The following is a 10,568-nucleotide window of genomic DNA, read 5'->3' as shown; positions in this document are numbered from 1 at the left end:
ACTTTGTCACCCAGGCTAGAGTGCAGTGGCGTGATCATGGCTCACCATAGCCTCCAACTCCTGGGCTCAAGCAGTCCTCCTGCCTCAGCCTCCTGAGTAGCTGGGACCACAGGTGCATACTACCACACTCCGCTAATTTAAAAAATATATATACAGATATATAGTGGAGATGGGGTCTTGCTGTGTTTCCCAGGTTGGTCTTGAGTTCCTGGCCTCGAGTGATCCTTCTGCCTCAGCCTCCCAAAGTGCTGGTATTATAAGCATGAGCCAGTGTCTCCACCCCACTTGCTTTCTAATACTTCTGTATTAGTCCGTTCTCATACTGCCATAAAGAAATGACTGAAACTGGGTGCTTGATAAAGAAAAGAGGTTATATTGGTTCATGGTTCTTTAGTCTGTACAGGAAGCATAGTGGCTTCTGCTTCTGGGGAAGCCTCAGGAAACTTTCAATATGGCGAAGGCAGAGGGTGAGTGAGGCATCTCACATGGTGGGAGCAAGGACAAAAGAGAGTGAGGGGGGAGGTACTGCACACTTTTAAATAACCAGATCTCAAAAGAATTCACTCACTATCACGATGACAGTACCAAGGGGGATGCTGTTAAACCTTTCATGAGAAACAGCCTTCCTGATTCAATCACCTCCCTCTAGGCTCCACTCCCAACATTGGGAATTACAATTGAACATGAAATTTGGGTGGGGACACAGATCCAAACCATATCAACTTCTATCAAAGAAGAGAATGACTTGAATAAAATGAGAAAGTAGATTTCCAGCATTGAATGGTTCCAAAGGGAGTAAAATAATTGTGACAGGATGTGATCATTGGCCCTCAATTTCTGCCTGAAGAAGAGTAGGAAAAAGGAGGTCTGGACATCACATGCGCTGCTTTATGAAGCAGCTCCTCCAAGTACACCATGACCAGTGGCTGTGGATGGTTGACAACTCCCCTCCTCTTCCCCCTCTTCTACTGTCTACTCCTGGGACCAAGTGAGCCACGCCAGCTCAGATACTACACTGACCACAGGGAATCCCACCTTTTCCAAGGAATGGAAGTTGTGTAGGGAATATTCAAATGTTGCTTAGCATTGCCTTAGATAAGAACCAAAGGGACAGGGAAATCCTCTGATGGCTATCTGCCTTATAACTTTCATTTTACTGTGCCTAAAATATGCTCAGAACCCAGAAAGAGGCATAATTCCTAATTTTGGCAGGCTCTAATCTAAAATAATGATTCTCAAACATGGTGTGACTTTTGTCTATTTGCTTTATCCTGGGTCACTGCTCCTCTTCTGTCAGATACTGGGATTCCAATGAGACAAATGGAAATGGAGACGTAGACCCTCTGACCTTCTATCTTTTATCTATACACATACACCTGTGTGTGTGTGTGTGTGTGTGTGAGTGTGTAAAACCGAGTGGGTTTTTTTCTTGGAATGAAAGAATGGACTAACATTACAAAAAATAAAAACTTGAAACAAAATGTGTATTATCCTTGGTTGTGTTTCCTTGGCCCTGCAGCAGGATGAAGCTCTCCACTGGCATCATTTTCTGCTCCCTGGTCCTGGGTGTCAGCAGCCAAGGATGGTTAACATTCCTCAAGGCAGCTGGCCAAGGTGAGGTCCACAGGATAGGGGGCAGGAGGCTGCTTCTGGCTGCCCCCAGGATGCAGCTGAGCAGAGGCCACATCCCCACTGGGCAAAGGTGCTAGTGATGCCACAGATGGATAGAGAAGGGGCATGGTTTTTCGTAAGCGTGGTTCCTCATGCTTTTCTGGACAGCTTTGACACTCTTCTATGAGGATCCTCCAGCCGAGGCCGCATAAGGTGTGAGCTGCCTCTTTTCAGCAGGACCGTGAGACAGATGTGGAGTTCAGGGGTGCATGTTCCCATAATACCGGTGGGGCTCTACTGCCCCCTAGTGGGAAATCTGGGACAGTTCATGTCTATGTCTCCTGGGAAGCCAGGAAGCAGGTGGATCAAAAGTGTGAGGCGAGTCCATGGGGAAGCTGAACGGAGCCAACCGTCCCCATAAAAACAACCAAGCTTAGCTGAGATTTTAATACGTACTAGGCACTGTTTAAATGTACTAATGAATTGGTTTCCATCATTTAGTCCTATGATGCAAGCAGCATTCTCCCTTAACAGAGAAGCTAACACACACACACACACACTAACACACACACACACGCACACACACAAACCCCAAGATAGGTAAAGAAGTTCCAAAGCAGAGCAGGATTAACCCAGGCAGTCTTGCTCTGCAGAACTTGCTCTTAATCACGGTACTCTGCTGCTTTCAAAACAAGAGTTTCGGATTTGTGAACACATAGCTCATCCTTTATCTAAGAAATGGCAAATAGGATGTGGTGCCTTTGGAAGGTAAGTCTAGCTCCACTTATCCCAGTAAAACCTACAGTGAATTACCTTGATGGTGGTTCTATTGGGGCTTATATATGGCCAGGAAACTGCTAGCAAGAGAAATATACCCCGAGGGCTGGGCACAGTGGCTCACACCTGTAATCCCAGCACTTTGGGAGGCTGAGGTGGGCAGATCACCTGAGGTCAAGAGTTCGAGACCAGCCTGGCCAACATGGCGAAATCCTGTCTCTACTAAAAATACAGAAATTAGCTGGGTGTGGTGGCATGCGCCTATAATCCCAGCCTCTCGGGAGGCTGAGGGAGAAGAATTGCTTGAACTCAGGAGGCAGAGGTTGCAGTGAGCTGTGATCACACCACTGCACTCCAGCCTAGGAGACAGAGCAAGACTCCATCTAGAGAGACAGAGAGAGAGAGAGAGGGAGAAATATACCCCACTAGCCATAATAAAGTGGCAAAATTTTGTTTTCAGAATGCAGTATTTTAAATTTCAGGTATTATTATTTTTCTGAGTCTCTGAAAAATGGTTTTAAGGATTTGCTTTTAATCCTATTTACATGTTCACACACTCAACTACAAATATCTTTCATTCCTTAGGTTAATATTTTTCAAAGGGTTGTTCTGGGACCACTTGCGTGAGAATCACCCGGATTCTGGAATGCTTTGTGAAATGAAATGAAGATTCCTGGGTCCATACCCTACCCCCTGCCCCCAGCAGCCACAGTCTCTTGGGACAGAGCCTAGAAATCTTGCCTTTACTAAGCACCTCGGTAGATTTTTATGCACAGCAAAGGTTGAGAACCACTACCTCTTGTTTTGCTGCCGAAAGTGATAAAATGTGCCAGGAATTTTGGAAGTACTTATTAAGCCAATCTGAACATCAAGGAGCCATTTAAGTCAGTAACTCAGAGGAATAAGTAGAGTAAAAATGTCATAAACTCTCAATAAAAGCAATCAATTTAACACCGGGAGTAATAAATGCATAAAATGAAGATGAGTTATCTAATAGAGAAATTATATAAGCCATGATTATAACTCTATATTTGAGTTCCCCCTTTTCCGTAATCAGTTAATTTTCTAAAAAATCTTCGTCACTTAATTCTAGCTTGATCAGATCCCTTCAGTCTGTAACTCCCTGCTCCTCATCTTAGTTTAGCCCTTCTTTTTTCTTATGCCACCTTTCCTAAGGACCAGAGAAGTGAAATGATAATATATTGACCACCTACAATGTTCTAGACATCATACATGTATTTTCTCTGCTCTTCTGCGTAATCACTCTGAGGCAGGCAATACTCCTCCATTTCATTGGGGAGGACATTGAGGTTCTGAACTAGTGGGTCAGTTGTCCTTTTTCTGAATTTGATTACCCAGTAGTATAAAGCTTTCTTAGGTAACTCACCTTTATCACTTGCTGACTGAATTCTGACAGATGTCAGTTTCTATTTATAGCCTGGACATTCAGATGTACTCAGGACCAAGCTGTCCTCACTCTACCTACAGGCATGAATTTCTCTCATTGACTAGGTTAGGAGCGCCGTATGTCTGCAGCCTCCCTCAGAATCCCCTGTGTTCTCACACCAGGGAACTGAGGATTCCCTGGGTCCTTCCAGGTAGAAGTTCATTGTACAATGAAACATCCCTTAAGGACCATTTCATCTCTTCTTTAGGTGCATCACACATGGTTAAAACAAAGTAATAACAGAACTTAGAATGGAATCAAACAGAATGAAACTTACACCAAGTACAATTCTCATTACATTAACCCAGAGAAGTGAAAAGTAGAAGAATATTTATTTCAAGCCAATATAATTTCCAAGGGCTTTGTTGAAGGCTGAAATCTTCGGGAGGAAAGTAGTGAGAAGAAAACTGTTCATTCCTCTATTTTCCCAGTATATAATTGTTTCGATCATTTTCATTCCTTTCCAGGGACTAAAGACATGTGGAAAGCCTACTCTGACATGAAAGAAGCCAATTACAAAAAATTCAGACAAATACTTCCATGCTTGGGGGAACTATGATGCTGTACAAAGGGGGCTTGGGGCTGTCTGGGCTACAGAAGTGATCAGGTAATGCACATTCCTGATGTTGCCAGGAATGAGTGAGCAGAGCTTGCCTGCCTTGGACAGTCAGGAGAGAGGTAAGCTCCTTGCAGAGAAGTTAGAGGCTGCAGCCCCTCCTCCTCTTGCCCTCTCTCTGCCTGTGTGCTTAGTGCGAGGGTCTGAGTGGATGGTAGAAGTGAGTGATTCCTCACCCTCCCTCTCTGGGTGCTGTTCATCCAGCCTAGGGGTGCCCAGCCTGGCTGAGTGGGGCAGTGCCCAGGCAGGGTCATTGTTTTCACCCCTCCTTCCTTGGCCTTCCTGGGCTTCTCCCAGAGTCCTCCCTTGGAAAGTGGAGAATGGGAAGGTGGGCTGTTGCTCACTGGCCTGGTGATTAATCTCCTTGCTTGCCTGGACTACAGTGATGCCAGAGAGAACGTCCAGAGACTCACAGGAGACCATGCAGAGGATTCGCTGGCTGGCCAGGCTACCAACAAATGGGGCCAGAGTGGCAAAGACCCCAATCACTTCCGACCTGCTGGCCTGCCAGAGAAATACTGAGCTTCCTTTTCAATCTGCTCTCAGGAGACCTGGCTGTGAGCCCCTGAGGCCAGGGACATTTGTTGACCTACAGTTACTGAATTCTATATCCCTAGTACTTGATATAGAACACATAAAAATGCTTAATAAATGCTTGTGAAATCCAGTTTGTTATTGGAATCTGGAAGCACAATATGACAGTCTTCCTGGGATCATGGGCCTGTTTAGAACCATAGGGATGACCAATAAACATCACTGTTTTATTTTTTAAAACATAAAGCACTAATGCACAATAGTGGGAATTGGGGAGAAAACTATATCTATACATGGACCACATTGTATGGACCATAATATGGACCAACTATAAGCCTCTAATTATATGGTTCATAAAATAGAAAAGATAATAAGATAATCCTATGAACAACTTCAGTAATGAAGCCTAAAACTAAATTAAAAATCAACAAATCATAGAAAAATACAATTTACAAATACCGACTAAAGAAGAAATGAGAATCTAGATTAGCCTGTAATTATTTTAAGAGATTAAATCTTCTTACAAAGAAAACAGCAGGCCCAGATGGTTTTGTAGAGAAATAATATGCCTTCAAAAAGGCAAATAAGGGCCAGACATGGTGACTGATGCCTGTAATCCTAACACTTTGGGAGGTTGAGGGGGGAGGATTGCTTGAAGCCAGGAGTTTGAGACCAGCCTGGGCAACATAGCAAGACCCCCATCTCTATAAAACAAAAAACAAACAAACAAACAAAAAACAGCCAGGTGTGGTTATGTGCACCTATCATCCCAGCTGCTTGGGAAGCTGAAGCCAGAGGATAGCTTGAGCCCAGGAACTCAAGGTTGCAGTGAGCTGTGATCACACCACTGCACTCCAGCCCAGGTAACAGAGCAACACCCTGTCTCTAAAAAGAAAGAAAAGAAGAAATGGAAAAATGAAGAAAGGGAGAAGAGAGTTAGAAAGAAGGAAAGAAAGAAATAAAATAAAAATGCAAAAAAAAAAAAAAAAAAAAAAAAAAGCAAAAGTACTTGGAGTTACAATGAATTGGCCCCAGCAGTGACCATCTCCAAGTTCACTGTGTAGCCTGAGGTTATTCCTTTCATGATCCCAGAAAATCCTGGATTCTTGGAGAGGGGTGTTCTCAGACACTCCACATAGTTTATTTCCCAAGTTGGATCCTCTCTCCTGGGTCTTGCTGGCCCAAGTATCTCTGGTTACAGTGGACTGTTTCTAGGCCCCTCTATGTCCAGGCCTCCTTTCTGTCCAGTCAGCTATGTCCTTTCCTTTTTTCTTCCCTCCCAGGACTCCGGATTCCTCAGTGTTCTCTTTCCCTGCCACGGAGGCATAATCCCAGGAATCTTTCCCCACTTCATTTCCCAAACCCAGTGTCAACCAGTCCCTGTCCATGGTGCTAAGAAATACCTTTCAAAGCTATTTCTCTTATCTTTTTGACTACTCCTTGGTTTGTGCCAGGGTAAAATGTCATCTTCTCAGTGAATCAGATCTGTCAGCTCCTAAATCCTTACCCTGGGGTAATAATGAATGCCTCTATAGCACTTTGTTCATGCCTTCTTGAGAATCCAGTTCCATCCTTGTCAGAGTCAGTGGTTAATATGGCAGTACTCCTGCTGGTTGATTTTCAAGCTCATCTAAATGAGTCAATGGCAGTGAAAGAATGTGTGATCATGATAAAGGTGGTAGAATGACAGTTACTCTTCATGGTGCGGTGACCAAGGGCCAGGCACTGGTCTAAGTGATTTCTTCTGTTATCCACTAGATCCTCACACTTTAATTATCCTTATTTTAGAGCTCAGGAAACGTGAGGCACAGACAATTTAGATAACATACACAAGTTGCATTGCTAGTTTGATGCTAGAGTCAACATTCTTAACCATTTGCTGTAACTAGCAATTGCACTGGAGTTTAGAACTTATAAAACACGCTTGCACATATGAGTTCATGTAATCACTGCTCCTATGAATGTATTCCATGAGCTACCCTAGTTAGTAATCTATGAATCTCATATCAAATCTGTGTGTGTGAGGAGCAATAAGGAGCTGAGAAAAAACCAGCAAGATGGAGGAGGTTGCATCGCTATTCAAGGGAGCTGTGGAGAGGCGTCTCCAGCGATGGAGGTGGTATATGTGAAGAATCCACAACACACATACACAGAATCAGCTTTAAACACCTGCTGGGCCCAAAGAACATGAAACCATCTTATGAAAACACCAGTCAAGTAAGAATTTTCCTTTCCCTCCCCTCTCACTTCCAATCCTTCCCCCCTAATCGGGGAGAGGTCAGAAAGAGCAGCTGTGTATCTGTGGGACGAGGAAGCAGGGAAGGAAACAAAGTCATCACCCCCCTCCAGACTGAAGTACCCATCTATAGTGGGATTAACTAGGAAAGGGGAGAGAAATTTTCATTTTAAATGAATTGGAAGCTTCAAATCATGACTTGGACCTGGACTTTCTAGTTACCATTTTGAGATAAACTAAATGCCATCAAACCTGTGGCTTTAAATTACTACCTGTATAACACTGTTTGTTTTGTTTTGTTTTGTTATTTGAGACAGAGTCTTGCTCTGTTGCCCAGGTTGGAGTGCAGTGGCATGATCACCACTCACTGCAGTCTCAACTTCTTGGGCTCAAGCTACCCTCCCACCTCAACCTCCTGAGTAGCTGGGACTACAGGTGCTCCCCACCACACCTGGCTAATTTTAAAAAGAACATTTGTAGAGACAGGGTCTTACTATGTTGCCCAGGTTGGTCTTGAACTCCTGGGCTCAAGTGATCCTCCCACCTTAGCCTCCCAAAATGCTGAGATTACAGGCATGAGAACACCGTACCTGGCCTGTACAGTACTTTCAATAACCTTTGAGTAACTAGGGAAGGCATGAATTGACTTGTGTTCAGGATCAAAGTGAGAGATATTGGGACAAAAAAAAAGAAAGGAAAAAAAACCTGCTTTCTGGTTATAAAATATAATTCTGTTTGATTAGCACACTGATGACATTGGAGAGTGTGTAATAACTAAGGATTATGATTAATCCAATTCTGTGCACCTGAGATCCAAAGAGAAAAGAAAAAAAAACAAAACTCACGGAGCCTAGCTGTGAGTATCAGACTCAAATAAAAGTTGAGAAGACATTGGGAGGTTATCTCAGTAATGCCAACAACTTACAAATGAATTTTAGACTGGCCTCTTTTTTTTTTTTTTTTTTTTTTGAGACAGGATCTCACTCTGTCACCCAGGCTGGAGTGCACCGGTGCGATTTCAGCTCACTGCAACATCCACCTCCCAGGCTCAAGCCATCTTCCCAGCTGGGAATACAGGTGTGCACAACCATGCCTGGCTAATTTTCATATTTTTTGTAGAGACCAGGTTTCTCCATGTTTTCCAGGCTGGTCTTGAACTCCTGACCTCAAGTGATCAGCCCGCCTCAGCCTCCCAAAGTGCTAGGATTATAGGCATGAGCCATCGCGCCCAGTCCTGGCCTCTTCTTTTTAAAACTCATTTTTATTTTATTAAGAATAAAACGAACAATATACCATGAGTATATGTCACAATTTAACATAAATTATATATCATAAACCAGCAAGTATTGAATTGTGGACTCACATCAATATGATGATTGGTAAACATAACCTATATGTGTGTATATAATAAAAGAAATGAGTTGGGAGGCCGAGGCGGTGGATCACGAGGTCAGGTGATCGAGACCATCCTGGCCAGCATGGTGAAACCCCCTCTCTACTAAAAATACAAAGAATATTAGCCAGGCGTGGTGGTGGGCACTTGTAGTCCCAGCTACTCGGGAGGCTGAGGCAGGAGAATGGTGTGAACCCGGGAGGCGGAGCTTGCGGTGAGCCGAGATCGTGCCACTGCACTCCAGCCTGGGCGACAGAGCGAGACTCCATCTCAAAAAATAAATAAATACATTAATTAATTAAAATAAAATAAATAAAAGAAATGAGCTGGGTATGGTTGCTCATGCCTGTAATCTTAACACTTTGGGAGGCTGAGGTGGGAGGATCACTTGAGATCAGGAGTTGGAGACCAGCCTGAGCAACACAGGGAGACCCTCTGTCTCCAAAAAGGTAACTCTCCGCAAGCCTGACTGCTGAAACTGCCTCTTGTAAACGGAGACCAGTTTTATCTAACAACTGCTGAAACAACCTACTGTGACTCTAAGACTAATTTTACCTGCTGCCATCTCTCACCAATCCTAGCTTGCAAGCTCCCCCAAAACTTACTAAAACCAATAAAATTTCTTTCAAAACAACGTGTAACATTTCTCCTTTTTATAAAAGCCCCAACCTTCTCTTTGTACTTCAGATATATTGAAGACGCCCACCTGTCTCATCTGTGTGTATGCCCTGAATTGTAATTCTTACTTTCTAAATCAATTGCTTTAAATTTAGATATTCATCTCTATGTTTTGTTTGACTTTGACATAAGTATCACAGTAATTCTAGGCAAACATTGGACACCTTCATTATGTTTTCTAATATAGTTATGACTGAGTATTTAAAATATTCATGTGGACATTTTATTTTAAATAATTTCCGCCGGGCGCGGTGGCTCACGCCTGTAATCCCAGCACTTTGGTAGGCCGAGGCGGGCGGATCACGAGGTCAGGAGATCGAGACCATCCTGGCTAACATGGTGAAACCCCGTCCCTACTAAAAATACAAAAAAAAAATTAGCCGGGCGAGGTGGCGGGAGCCTGTAGTCCCAGCTACTCTGGAGGCTGAGGCAGGAGAATGACGGGAACCCCAGGGGGCGGAGCCTGCAGTGAGCCGAGATCGCGCCACTGCACTCCAGCCTGGGCGACAGCGAGACTCCGTCTCAAAATAAATAAATAAAATAAATAAATAAATAAATAAATAATTTCATGTCTCCATTCCTGTTTGGTCATTATATTGATATTTTTGAAATTTCATGTGGAAGTAGCTTATATCATCTATAAATTTAATTCCATTAAATCAAAGTGGGTAGTTGTAAATCAATTCCATCATAGGTAATTTGTTTAGTTTAATGTTTACGATTCTTATGGAGAAAGAAGTGTTTTTCATTTACCTTTGCATGGGTGCTTAAAATACACATTTCTATTTCAAGATGACACTGAAAAATTATTCTAATATAACAGCAGCAAAAATGTAATTCTGCAATTACAAAAGTGCTAAACTGAAATCCATAATTAAGGTTTTCTCATGTTTACAATTGTGGTTCTTTAATCAATACTAATACTATGCAGGTCTGTTATAAGATTTCTAGATTCGGTTTAAACACACGCACACAATACTGTCAGTTGTAGGAGGCTTTACAAGTTATATTTCATGCACTTTTTTTAAAGAGTTCTAAAAGAGCCAGCCAGTCCACAAGACAGACAGAAAAAAAGTTAAATTAACTGGAGTAAATTGGACTCTTAACATTCGAAGCATGCAAGATTCTGCAGCAAACTGGGAGTACTTCAGGATTGGCCTGCTATCTTCCTTAGTATTAATTTCATCTTAACAGTTTAAGAAGTTGGACATTTTAACACCATCAAGTGCATTTAGGTGACATGTTTCTTGTGTGTTAACTTGGCTCCCCTGAATGA

At 42.9% G+C, this 10,568-nt stretch overlaps 1 pseudogene; it reads left to right on the top strand.

Annotated features, from left to right (window-relative positions):
- Positions 1-1,523: 1,523 nt before the first annotated feature.
- Positions 1,524-5,921, top strand: LOC100969524 (serum amyloid A-3 protein-like; annotated as a pseudogene).
- Positions 5,922-10,568: the final 4,647 nt, after the last annotated feature.

Source organism: Pan paniscus, chromosome 9 (genome assembly GCF_029289425.2).
Source record: "Pan paniscus chromosome 9, NHGRI_mPanPan1-v2.0_pri, whole genome shotgun sequence".
Lineage (NCBI taxonomy): Eukaryota > Metazoa > Chordata > Mammalia > Primates > Hominidae > Pan > Pan paniscus.
The sequence above is the reverse complement of the archived record's forward strand: the minus strand, read 5'-3'. Positions and strand labels throughout refer to the sequence as shown.